General features: G+C 43.6%; 1 protein-coding gene across 1 annotated transcript in view; it reads left to right on the top strand.

Moving 5' to 3' along the window:
- Window positions 1–14,045, top strand: part of zmat4a (zinc finger, matrin-type 4a) — a 205,267-nt gene that overhangs the window by 32,124 nt on the left and 159,098 nt on the right. The gene's annotated exons all lie outside the window — the stretch shown is intronic.

The following is a 14,045-nucleotide window of genomic DNA, read 5'->3' as shown; positions in this document are numbered from 1 at the left end:
TACAGGTACAGAAAGAAGGAAACCAGAATAAAGAGGTGAGAGGGAGTTGTGGAATAGGTTGGTGGGTCATGGGTGGAACCAGGCGAAATGGAGAATGAAGGGAGGGCAGATGTAGCCAAGAGGGCTGAGGGTCAAGAGAAATGCTGGTGGATGGTGGTGGAACCATATAAGGAGTAGGCACCTGGGTAGATGTACTGTGGTTGTATGTGAGGGGGGAGGAAAGGAGGGTGAATGTAAAGACAGAGGCTGGAAAATGATAAGTATATCCAACTAAGGAAGGGATGATGGGTAGATGGAACCAGGTGGGTGAAGGAATGGGAAAGGAGAACCAAGGAAGTGAGGAAAAAGCATTGGGAAATGGTAATTGTTGATTTATGGAGGAATAATCTTCTTGGATAATCCCTCTCATTTCTACAAATATTAAACTATCTTCAGAAACAATTTTGGGCACTAAAGAATGTTGATGAACGGAGAGTACAAGGTGTCCAAGTGTATTTTGTCCTGAATGTAGCAAGGCAGCTGGTCAATAAGGCATATGGCATGCCTGCCTGCCTAGGTTGCGGCTTAGGATTTAAGAGTTGGGGTATTATGTTGGAATTTTACAAAGCACTTGTTAGGCTCCATTTGGAGCATTGTGTGAAGTTCTGGTCACCACACCAAAAAAAAAAATTGTTGCACTGGAGAAGATGCCAAGGAGGTCAACCAGGATGTCCCCTAGATTGGAAAAATCTTATTATGTTGTAAATTTAGTCAGCTTCATCTTGGGTACTAGCCTACAAAGGACCCAGGACGTCCTCAAGGAGTGGGGTCTCAGAAAGGCAGCGTCCACTATTAAGGACTCCCAGCACCCAGGGCATGCCCTTTCCTCATTGTTACCATCAGGCAGGCGTTACAGAGGCCTGAAGGCACACACTCAGTGATTCAGGAACAGCTTCTTCCCCACAGCCATCCGATTCCTAAATGGACATTGAATCCATCAGCAGTACCTCACGTTTTTAATATATTATTTCTGATTTTGCATGATTTTTAATCTGTCCAGTATAGAAACACTGTAATTAATTTATTTATTTCTTCTATATATTTTGTATTGCATTGAACTGCTTCTGCTAGGTTAGCAAATTTCACAACACACGCCAGCGATAGTAAGCCCTTTCTGAATCTGATTATGGAGAGAAACAAGATAAGCTTTTTCTTGTTTCCCCAGAGAGGAGGAGGTTGAGGGGTGACTTGATCAAATTATAAGAGATTCTGTGCGTTCCAGTCACTTATCAACCTTCGTGTAAACAAAAACTTAGCAAACTCTGATATCTCACCCTAAACTTTCTTCTAACCATCTTAAGTGGATGAACTCTAGTATTAGCCATTGCTACCCTCGAAAAAAATCGCTGGGACTTCTACAGTCTGAATGTGTGTGTTGCACCTGAATCAGAAGGGACCCAGTATCTTTGCTGGGAGATTTGCTCATGCTGTTGGAGAGATTTTAAGCAAATTTAGGTCGGAGAATAGGTGTGCACTGGGAATGAGGTTGAGTCAAGTATCTAAGAGGAGCTAGGTAAGGTAAGTATGCCGAGCAGGTATGGCCAGGTGAAGGTAGATGACAGGGGAGCATTTGGAATGCTGAATTGTGTGAGGCCTCCGTCAGTCAGGGTTGACCAAGAATGTTGCATCTTAGCTGTCTAGATACGCAAGCCTGGTCAGTATGATATGGAGAGCAAGCTCCACCTCCCCACGCATCCGATGCACCCAAAGGAACAGCAGAGACCAATACAGTTTGGTAGCAGCAGCATCGCAGGAATTGCCAATCGGCGTTGAATTCAACGCAGGACTGCTTTAGGAACTCCAGCTCCGGATTTTTCCCTCGGGATTTACTCCCAAAGGCTTCCACAAGACAGCGGGGGTTTGAGATCAGAGTTTTCCCTCTCCTAGATGAGCTGCCAACCATGATTGATGAGCCCCATCTGCCCGAAGCGACTGGTTTTAAGGCGCCATTAACCCACCTTTGCCCCTTCTCCTGTCAGTAGAAACGGTTCTGTCGGGCTTAGTAGCTAAACCATGTGTGAAAGCCAGGAGCTGGACTTGGTTGTCAGAGGCAATTTGAGATGCACACCATTGGGAGCATTTAATAGGTAGTGGGAGCTTGTCCCCATTACTACTCCTGACTATAACTACCTTAAGGAACCACTGTGAGACTGAATTACATCTATTTTAATGCAAGAAACCAGACAGAGAAGTCAGATGAACTTGTTGAGCGGCAGGTGGGAGTATGTTATTGTTATAGTCATTGACACAGTCGAATGAAAGGTAGGACTGGCAACTTGACAGTTTGGGATATAGAATGGGTGGAGAGGTAAAGGAGATGCCTGTGCTTTGTTGGAGATTGTCTTCCGCCTACTCTTTCTTCTATGTCCTTGCTGAAAATAAAGCAATAGAAGAAAAGTCTCGGATCTGAAACATTAACTCTCTTTATATTCCCATAAACGTTCTCTGAGCTGCTGAGTGTTTCCAGGATCTTCTGCTTTAGTTATCAGCTTTGTTTCCACAGGTGCTGCCTGACCTGCTGAGTTCTGGCAACATTTCTCATTTATTTCAGATTTCCAGCATCTGCAGTTTTTATTTTTTTGATGAGCTAGTGCAATTGTTCCACCAATTCCCTAATGGTCAGTTCACCAACATACGGCAACTTCTCTTGTCCATTTTCTATGCTCTCCAGACTTGCATGGAAACTGCAGTATGTAGCTAAAACCAAAGACTAAGAGTTTTTTTTTTCTCTTTTAGACTTTAATGTACTTTCAGTGGCCGGCTTATAAGGTACACCTGTACCCATGCTTGTGGGTGCAAGTATCTAATCAGCTAGTCCTGTGGCAGCAACTCAGTGCACAAAATTATGCAGAAATGGTCAAGAGGTTCACTTGCTGTTCAAACATCAGGATGGGGAAGAAGTGATGGGACCTAAGTGGAACCCCTTTTCACTGGGCATCTCTAGAGATGTAGCTTGTTAGCTTCTTGCTAACAGCCACTGAAATCAGTGGTGAGAAAATCATCTTTATCCGTCTCCTTGGATATGATGTCGGTCCTGCTAAACCACTGAGGTTGTTATGTCTCACCCCCCCACCCACCTCCCAAAACCCGATTTGTGTGAATACAGGTTCCCCCGCTATCCGAAATTAGAACGTTCCTATGAAACCTTTCGTAAGCCGAAATGGCGTAAAGCGAAGAAACAATTACCATTAATTTATATGGGAAAACGTTTTGAGCGTTCCCAGACCCAAAAAATAACCTACCAAATCATACCAAATGACACATAAAAGCTAAAATAACACTAACATATAGTAAAAGCAGAAATAATATGATAAATACACAACCTATATAAAGTAGAAATAATGTATGTTCAGTGTAGTTTCACTTACCAGAATCGGGAAGACAGCGAGCACACTAGAAGGTTCATGCATTTTTCTATCATACTGTTCTTTGTAAGCATTCAAAATATCCTGCAAACCTGCCCTAAACCTACGTGCCCTTTCAAAATTAAAGTCATACTTTTCTGCAATCATTGCAGCACTGTCAATCATAGCGAAAATCTCACGCTGTTCAAAGCTATGGTGGCTTGATGCTGAGTGTAGTTCCCGGGGAAAAAGTTTGCGGCACCACTCTCGCTGCTCGGGGTGCGCGCTGCCTCTATAATGGCTCACTGCAAAACAAACGCTGAACGCTATTTTCGCTTTTCACCTTTTTTCGTAAAATCGAAAATCTTCTTTGGATTTCTTTCGGTTAGCAAAAACAGGTACTAATATAGGTCTTTCATAAAAGTGAAATTGCGTAAAGCGAACTTGCGAAAATTGGGGGATACCTCTACTGGGTAACTTTCTGCTCCTATGCAATCAGCCGTCAGCAAGAAATAACAGTTCGTACACAGCATACAATTATAAAGAAAGTATATTTCTGATTGTTAGCTTAACCGAACAGTTATTAAAGAAAAGAAAAGAACAAAAGAGCCCATCATAAATAGTCAAATATGCACCGGTTGGAGATCAAGTATTTCATAATTTGGGTCCGTGGCACCAGCTCCTATTCACTGATCCCTGGTGGAATTTCTCCTCTTGGGCTCCATCTTATCACGCATTCGTGCAGGATCGAATCCTACAGCCGGTTCTCTCTAGCTTCTTCTCTCTCTATCTCCTGCCAATAAAAAGACCTTGACCCAGCTCACAGTCTGTCACAAAATGTCTCCCCCAGCGTCCTCTCAAACCTTATTCCAGGTCCACCATCCTGATTGGATGACACAACATTCCTAATCATCCCTCATCTTTAATGGTAATCCGAACTCTACCAGCAGAACACCCTGCTTCTACAGAGAACCATTACATGAAATACCCTACAACATTAGCAGTAAGATCTTTACCAAGGTGTTACACTCTCTCCACACCAAAAATAGTCATGTCCTCATGACTTTGAAATTTATCAACCCATCATTCAAAACACAGTTTTCAAAGGAATTTCTTGATATCAGGACCTCCAATCCATTTGTAAAAGGTAGTAACATATTTCACTGGGGGATAGGCATATAAGGCCAGCCTGTCTGGGGGTTTCCTGACTCTTTGAGACCTCCTTATCCCATCATCCAGTTCTTCAGTCTCAGACACTCATTGAGATCTTTCCTCCCTCTATCCATTACTCATCCTTTCCGGGTTCCCCTGCCATTTGACTGAGCTCAGCTTCATCCCCAGTAACTCTGGAGCCCAGTTTCCCATCATTGTCTACCCGCAAGCCTGCCTGTCCACTGCTAGTCATCACGCCCCTGCCCCTCCCCCCCCCCCCCGACCGCTACATCCACGTCAGCGTTGGAAGATTCAGAAATCTCTTCATCAATTACTGGGGAGTTTGCATAAGGTAAAATATACCGCACCCCCATTTTCTCATCCTCTGAGTGCATACAGCATTGAGCGGATTGATCCCCTTCAGCTCTCTCCACTGTTCATCTTTCTGTTCTCCCACTTCAGCGTAGCGTCCTTCTACTAGGCGTAAGATCCATGTCAGGCTCTGGGCCAACACGTACCTCTCGTCCTTGAGGTAAAAGGTGGTCCCGATGGAGAATTTTGACAGTCACATTCACATCTTCGGGCTTCACCTGAAAAACTGACGTGTTTAGCATCTGACTCTCCTCTACGCAAGGCGTAGTCACCCTGCGATCTGCCAACTTGTGCCTCCCTGGTAACCCCAAATTCCTTATGAGAACTCTGTCTCCAGGCATCAGTTGGGAGAACCTAATCTTTTGATCGTATCTCCTCTTGTTTCCCTGATTCTGCTTGGTAGCAGAGACTTCTGCAAGTCCATAAGCCCTTTGCAGTTCCTTCCTCATCTCAGACACATAGTTAAGATAGGTCTTCTGTGGCAAGTCTCCTTCTCCAGTCCCAAAACAGAGGTCTACGGGCAATCTTGCTTCGTGCCCAAATATCAAATAGTATGGCAAGTATCCTGCAGCTTCATTCTGTGTACAGTTGAAGCAGTGGACCAGATTCCCAATACACTGGCTTCATTTGCTCTTCTTGCTGGTGCTCAGGATTCTGAACATGTCTAGCAATGTCCAGTTGAACCTCTTAGGTTGGGGACCACCCTGAAGGTGATAAGGCGTAGTCCTCAACTTCTTGACTCCATGCATACCCAGGAACTCATGTATGTGCCTACTCTCAAAGTCCTTTCCCTGATCGCTGTGTATCCATCTGGGAAAGCCATAATGAACAAAATACTTTTCCCATAACACTTTGGCCATGGCGGACACCCTCTGATCCTTTGTAGGAAAGGTTTCAGCATATCTGGTGTAGTGATCAGTAATCACCAAGACTTTCGCAGTGTTGCTATGGAGAGGAAATCCTTACATACAAGATCAAGTGGCCATGCACTGTGCAAATCAGATAAAGGAGCAACCTTCATAGTCAGCATCTTCCTCCAAATATATCCAATGCACAACTTTCCGTACTCTTTGACCCCTGGCTTCATTTGGGGCCAGCAGAACTGATCTCAGACCACTCCATAGGTCTTGTCAAACCCCAAATTACCTGCATCACCAGAAGTGCCTTCAGCACAATCCTCCGATCTTCTCGGGCAGAACCAACTGGGAACACCGAGGCCTGTCTGGAGGAAACATGGTTCCTCAACTCCAGTTTGTTCCATTCTCTCAGCAGTATAGGTATGGCAGGGTGTTTTGTCTTTTCGACTAGGGCTATATCCCCTTTCACAACAGCTGACCAAACCGGTACCTGTACAAGGGTCATCTCTCTGAGCAGCGGCCACTTTCCCAGGACTCAACACAGGCAACTACTTTGTACTCAGAGTGGTCAAGTAGCAGTAAGCTTGTGGAATGGTGCAATCAGATGATCCACAGCTCTATCCTGCCCTGGCCTTGCCTCTGATTTCACCGTGGCAGAAAAATTGGCACATTGCTTTAACTCCAGATGCAGGAACACTCTCCCACTCTCCTTCCATTCCCAGCTCTTCATGCGCACATTGGGACAATGCATTCGCATCAGTGTTCCGGCTCCCTGGCTGGCACTTCAGGCTGAAATCATAGGCAGACAACGCCACCAACCAACAATGGCCTGTGGCATCCAATTTTGCTGAAGTCAGGATATAAGTCAGTGGATTGTTGTAAAACTAGACATTACAGTCACCTGAAAAAGGAGTGCCATCGGCATTCCCCGCCTGAGGGCAACCTCCCTCTCCAAGGTTTTCTTGACAATCACTGTCACCTGTTTACCTGTACAACCGACTGCTTCTGGAGTTCAGGCCTCACCAATACCCCAATACGTATTCCAGAGCATTCACCTCCGCATCAGGCATTCTGGGACATTTGGGTTCCCCGTCACTTTAGCTATTTCCTCAGACCATAACATAACAGGTTTGGACTGGGTGTACCATACAGTTCCTCATTTGTGCTCATCATCTGGCCAAGGATGGGCTTGCACTTTCCAAAAACTGCTCTGAACACTAGGTGAATGGACAGAGTTTTCAGAAAGCTCTCTCCAGTTCTTTCCTTGCAGCCTCCTCACAATAGGAGTATTCGTTCCCACAAGAATTGAAGCTTCACCCTTCTTGACCAGGATCAGACAGACCAACACTAATGTATCAAGGGCCTCAGCTACTCCCACATCTGCGTCTGAAAACTCCAGCTTCAACAACAAGTAACCATCATACGGGTAATATCAGTACCAAGGCCCCAGAGCTCTAGGGCACTGAGTGGCCTCAATGTTAAATGCATCGAATACTGGTTGCCAAAGGATTCGTACAGTAGAGTAACCTGAGAACCTGTCAAGTATGGCTCTAGCATAAATACTCTCGTTCTGTAACAATACACTGGAGCTTGGCCCCACTAAGCCTTCAGGAATATGGTTTTGCACTTTAGTATTTTCCTTAATACATTGACTGGAATGTGTCTCCTCCACCCCCCCCCCCCCCCGAGACGTCAGGCTGGCTGTTCCCTCACTGGGTCTCTCAGAGGTTTCCTGACTTCCCCTTCTGTTTCAGTAACCGTTGGTTCATTTTCTGAAAGTTTTTCTATCCTTCACATTCCCACCTGAAATGTTCCTCCTCGCCACAGTTGTAACAGACAATGCCAGTCGCTCTCCTTTGCAAGGGACCCCGTTCAATAGCAGTTCTCTGCTTAGTACGTCCCATCGGGGGGTCTGGCTCCCTATCGGCTTTGTCATGCTTGGTGGCAGCACCAGTCAATATCAACTGGGATACCTCAGCTCTCAATTCTTTCACAAAACCCTGTAAAAACCCTCACCTGTGGGACACCAGGGGTCGCTTCAGCAACAGAGGTTGCTATACCCAACTGATGGAGGCCTCCTCCTCCAGCATGTTTTCCTCCTCTATTACTTCTCTGATTAGCTCAATAAATAGGGGAGAGGGATGTGTCTTACAAGACATTCGGAGGCTTAAAACATGACCGTGCACCCTTTGCTACTTGATCCATCCTTAATTGATTCACATCAGCCAGTTGAATGGCTCCTTTATGCTGCAAACAAAGTACTGTAGTTATCTCTCCAGCTGATAAACGTAGGCAGAAAGTTTCTCCCCTTTCTCTGGGAACATGCATCTATACCCTGTTATAAGCTCCATGGGGCTTCCAAGCGTGCCAAAAACGCTTTCTAATGCTTGCATGAAGCCTGCAGAGGTAGAAAAGGGGCTCTCTGCCTTCAAGGACCGCAGCAGCTGGACCTTTTAGACTCTCTACCAGACGCTGCCTTTTCACATTATCAGAGCACTGCCACTCATCCAGCATCTGAGAGATCTTCTCCGCCCTAGTCTCATATTCCTCCTCCCCCTTGGGTGTGGGCTTCACTCCCGAGAACGTTCTCAACCTACGATAACTTTGACTCTCTGCCGGTGCACTTGGCCAGGTATCTGATACCAACTCAGAATTTTCTCCCCTCGCTGTAGGACTCATGAGACCTTTCACATCAGGGAGCTCTTTCCCCTCACCCCACGGAAACGAGAGCAACTTGTCTTTAAAGTCTCCCCCCTCAGCTTCCAGTTCTGCACCTTAGCTACACTCCACTCTTCTCTTAAAGTATGGACAGCCCATGGCCCCGCCTCTCCCAGGACCTCAATAGTACCAGGCAGCTCCACTCCTGTCACGTCATCGCTAGTCTGAACTAAAACCACATCTTGGCCCGTTGTTTGTTCAAACTGCCATTGCATGAATGCAACTTTCCCTAATACTTTAACGGTGTTTAAAACCCTAATGAACAATTCACCTGGGCTGCAGATATCCACCCCGCTCAGAACACAAGTATTAGTTATGGTAATCTCTTTGAATCGCACCAACGTTTAATCCCTGTGGTGTCCTTAATCACTTTCCTGGACAATAGTTTAACACAGGTTTAAACACAAAACCACTTAATCAATTCTTAGAGCAGTTACACAATATTCAACTCATTCAATCCAGGAATTATAGCCCCCACAATGAAACCTCTTTTTACTGGGCGTCTGTAGAGATGCAGTTTGTTAGCCCCTTGCTAACAGCCACCGAGTTCAGTGGTGAGAAATCCACCTTTCACAGACTCCGTCTGTCTAGGGTGGTTATGACTTTGGGTCCCATCAAAACCGTGAGGTTGGGATGTCTTACCCACCTGAACTCCGATTTGTCTGACTTACTGCTCCTGTTCAATCGACTGGTGGCAAGAACTAACAGACTGTTGGCAGCATACAATTATAAAGAACATATATTTGTGAATGTTAACTTAGCCAAATAGTTATTAAAGAAAAATACCAGAAGGGCCCATCATAATTAAATAGTCAAATGAGCACAGGTTGGAGTTCAAATCTTCCAAAAGCCATTGTGTCCGATGTACTCATGGCACCAACTTCTATTCACCGATCTCCGGTTGAATTCCCCCCCTTGGGTTGCATCAAATCATGCACTCGCGCCGGATCGAATACTATGGCCAGTTCTCTCTCCATCTTTTGCCGAAGAAAAGACCTTGACTTACCTCTATGTTCATAACAAACCTTCTCCCCCAGCATTCTCTAGAACCTTCCCCCAGTTCTACAATCCTAATTCGGTAACAGAACATCCCTCATCTTTAATGGAAACCCAAGCACCACCAGCAGAACCGCTTCTACAGTAAACCACTACATGAAATACCCTACAACTTTAGCAATAAAATCTTTGCCAGGTCGATGCATAAGTGACTTTGACTGTGGAATGACTGGTGGTGCCAGATGGGGTGCATTGAGTATCTCGGAAACTTGCTGATCTTGCTGCACATTGATCACTAGAGTTTACAGAGAATGGTGTGAAAAACTATTATTAAGGGAGGTCAGAGAAGAATGGTCAGAGTATTTCAAGCTGACAGGGATGCAACAGTAACTCAAATAACCATGCGTTACTACAGTGATGTGCAGTAGGGTATTTGTGGCCACACAATGTATAAAAGACAATCTGACAGAAGATTTATGTTTTCCAGCTTTCATTGTGCATTTAATGCCTTTTTTTCCAACTGCATATAATATTTCATTGTAAATACCAGAAACCCTGTTAAAAGAGAAAAAAATAAGACACATTTAATGTCTGGCAGTGTGAAATTTGCAAATACTGCAGCTGATCTCCAACTGAGCCCACACTCTGTAAGCTGCTATAATCACCAGGATTTTATTACTTCCCTCTTTTAATTGGCAAAAACCTAAGTTTGCAATTAAGTACCATGGCCTTACTCCCCAATTACACACACAGAGATCCACTCACTTGCAATCAAGTGTCAAGTGTCATTCTAGTATCGAATCACCTAATCATGCGGCAGCAACATTGTCAAGAGATTCGGTTGTTGTTCAGACCAAAGATCAGTACAGGAAAGAAAATGTGATCTAAGTGACTTTGACCGTGGAATGTTTGTTTGCTGCCAGATGGAGTGGTTTGAGTATCTTAGAAACTGCTGATCCATTGGGATTTTCATGCACAACTGTCTCTGGAGTTTGCAGAGAATGGTGTGGAAAAAAAAAAAATCCAGTGAGAAGCAGTTCTGTGGGTCAACATACCTTGTTAATGAGAGAGGTCAGTGGAGAATGGGCAGGGTGGTTCAAACAAAGAGGAAGGTGCCAGTTACTCAAATGGCCATACACACTGGTGTGCAGAGGAGCATCCACAACACACAACACATCAAACCTTCAAGTGGATTGGCTGCAGCAGCAGACCATGAGCATACACTCAGTAGTCACTTTATTAGGTCAGGAGGTCCCTAATAAAGAGACCATTGAGTGAATACAAGTCAGAGATCAATAGATTTCTGGATAGTAAAGGCATCAATGGATACATGGTTATTGGTGGAAAGTGTCCCACATTAAACAGTTGATCTGTGATGAAACCTTGTAGGAAAGCCAATGACCCATTCCTGTTTCAGTCTTCCTTATACTTACGTTGAAGTATAAATGAAGAAAACCTCCCTACCAAGTATTGAAGGACTCTGTGTATTCTTTATTGCATTATGGACCTTAGAGATTTTTTGACTCTAATCAATGAAGTTGCATGGTTATAAATATGACTGCCAATAGGCAAAAATAGTTATTACCACAGGTACAAAGTAAAGGTTCTGACTGTTAAAGGATGAAACTATAATATCTTTTAGTAAGGATTTTGAGTTCTTGACAGAACTCGTTTGGAAACCTAATCATCTTTTTAATATCTTGCTTGCAGCAGAGTACTAGGGATCTTAGTCTCCAAATTATACATTTAACAAAGCCTGGAATAAATGTCGACACAAATACTAGTCTATTGCATTGAGTTTCACTCATCTTAGAGCTGTGCAAAGCAAATCAAGCAGATAAATAATTATTGCATCGTAATCATATTTCTTTGTTACAGGAGATCAAGCTCGTCAGATCTAGTTCTTGGTATTAGATGAAGATAAGCAGACAGGGTGAGATATCTTGTGCAATATTCCGTAAGGGGGAGTGAACAAAGGATAATAGAATAGAATACTTCATTAAGATGGAGAGTGCAGTAGCTAGGGTTCTGAATCCACACAAAGTGTAAATCATGAGTTGGCAATGATGGGATCTTTACTGAATGAGATGTATAGGCAAAGGATAATATTTAACAAATTCACACACTGATTACAACAATTGTTCATTCCTGTCAGCACAGAAATGAATCAGGAAAGAGGGCTTAGGCTTGGCTTATGAAAGAATCTAGAGATAATATTAAACCCAGAATGCCAGCATATAACGCAGCCATAAAAAGCAGCCAGCCTGAAGATTAGGAGCAGTTTTGAACTCAGCAAAGGAAGACAGCAACATTTATTAAGTGAGGGAGATATTAAGAGGGGCAGATGGAGTGTAAGAGTAAACTAGCAGGGACATAAAACCTGACAGTCAAAGCTTCTGTAAAGAAGTGAAAAGAGAAAAGGCTAGTGGACACAATGGTCAGAAACACGAGAAATTACATTTGTATATGAACAATTACAAAGGGCAGAGCAGTTGAATATACAAGGATGTGAAGTACCTCCCAGATATGTCAGAGAACCAAGAGGGAGGAATGAAGGAAATCATTGTTAGAGAAGAATGGTGCTAGTGACGTTAGCATGTTCCATGGGCCTGAGATTCTACAGCCCAGGGGAGCTGGTCCTGCACTGGCAGTCATTCTTTGTACTTGTGAGCAGTTTCTAAAAAAAAAAATTGGAGGTTGGCCCCACAATTTATAAAATGAGGAAGAGAAAATAAACAGGGAATTATGGAGCAGAAAGAGTGTCGGTAGTAGGGAAGGGAAACTAGAATCCATTCTGAAAGATGCAAAAGCAATGTATTTGGAAAGTGTTCATGGGATTAGACAAATTCAATAACAGTTTATGAAACAGAAGCCATGCTTCACAACGTTACTAGAGTGTCTTGAGGCTTTACTAGTTGAATAGATAGGAGGGAACCAAGGAATAAGGTTGCACAAAAGTGATTAGTATGCAGATTAAAGCATGGGATGGGTGGTGGTGGAGATAATATAGTAGCTTGGATTGAGGACTGGTTGACGGGGAGTCAATAGAAAGGAGGAATAAATGTGTCTGTGTTCAGGGTGGCAGGAACCAGGTAGGAGGCTGCAGGGATCAGTGCTTGGACTCTAACTTTTTTGCAGTGTTTATCAATGATTTGAACAAGGGAATTAAGTGTAAGATTTCCAAGTTTGTGGATGACATAAAGTGGCTGGGTGGTTGGGAGGGTGGCGGAAAGAGAACAGGATCTGTGTAGAGGATGCAGAGAAGTTTGAATCTTAGATAGGCACATGGATGTAAGAAAGTATGGAAGGTTATGGGCTGTGTAGGAGCAACGGGTTAGATAGATCATGGAGTTGGTTTATCTAGATTGGCACGACATCATGGGCCAAATGGGCCAAATGGGCCATACTGTGTTGCACTGTTCTATGTTCTAGACAAACTGAGTGAGTGGGCAAATGCATGGCAGATAAAGTTTAATGTGGCCAAATATGAAGGTATCTGCTTTGGTTCATAAACCAGATGATTTTCTGAATGGTGATAGAATGAGAAAAAGGAACACACAATAAGGCCTGAGAGTCCTACACATTGAGCACTGAGAGTAAACATTCAAGTGCAGTGAGCAGTTAAGAAGGCAAATAGTATGTTGACCTTCATTACAAGGGAAATTGAGTACAAGAGCAGCGATATCTTGCAGTTGTACCAGGCCTTGATAAAACCACTTCTAGAGTTCTCTATGTATATAGTTTTGGTCACCTTTGCTGAGGCAGGATGTTCTTCCCACAATGGAAATGCATCAAAGGTTTACTGAATTGAATTTCAGGATAGGAAACAAGGGGAGATTGGGTTGGCTAGGACGATATTCAATGGAGTTCAGTGGAATGGGAAGAGATGTTATAGAAATCTATAAACCTTGAATCAGACGGCAGAGACATTGCAAAGAGTATGTTCTTGATGGCCGGAGAATTCAGAACAAGGGGTCACAGTTTCAAGGCACAAGGCATAATATTTTATAGTTCAAAGTAAAACTTATTATCAGAGTACATACTGTACATGTCACTACATACAAACATGAGATTATTTTTCCTGCAGGCATACTCAGCAAATCTATAGATCCTATAGTAAACAGGATCAATGGAAGAGCAAGAGCATGGAAGACAGCAAACTGTTGAAATGCAACAACAAATAAATAGCAATAATTAACAAGAGCATGATAAAGAGTCCAGAAAGTGACATCATTGTTTATGGGAACATCTCAACAGATAAGTGTAGTTATCCTCTTTTGCTCAAGAGCTTAATGGTTGAGGAGTAGTAACTGTTCTTGAACTTGGTGGTGCAAGTCCTGAGGCTCTTATACTTTCTACCTGATGGCATCAGCAAGAAAAGAGCAAGGTCTGTCTATCTGTGCCATAAATACACCCAGTGATTGGCCTCCAAAGCCCTCCGTGGCAACAAATTCTATAGATTCGTCACAATCTGGCTGAAGAAATTTCTCCTTAATTCAGTTTTAAAGATGCTTTCTTTTATTCTAATGCTTTGCCCTCAGATGCTAGTCTCTCGTCACAGTAGAAA

This window comes from Mobula birostris, chromosome 8, assembly GCF_030028105.1.
Source record: "Mobula birostris isolate sMobBir1 chromosome 8, sMobBir1.hap1, whole genome shotgun sequence".
NCBI classification, from domain to species: Eukaryota; Metazoa; Chordata; class Chondrichthyes; order Myliobatiformes; family Myliobatidae; genus Mobula; species Mobula birostris.
The sequence above is the reverse complement of the archived record's forward strand: the minus strand, read 5'-3'. Positions and strand labels throughout refer to the sequence as shown.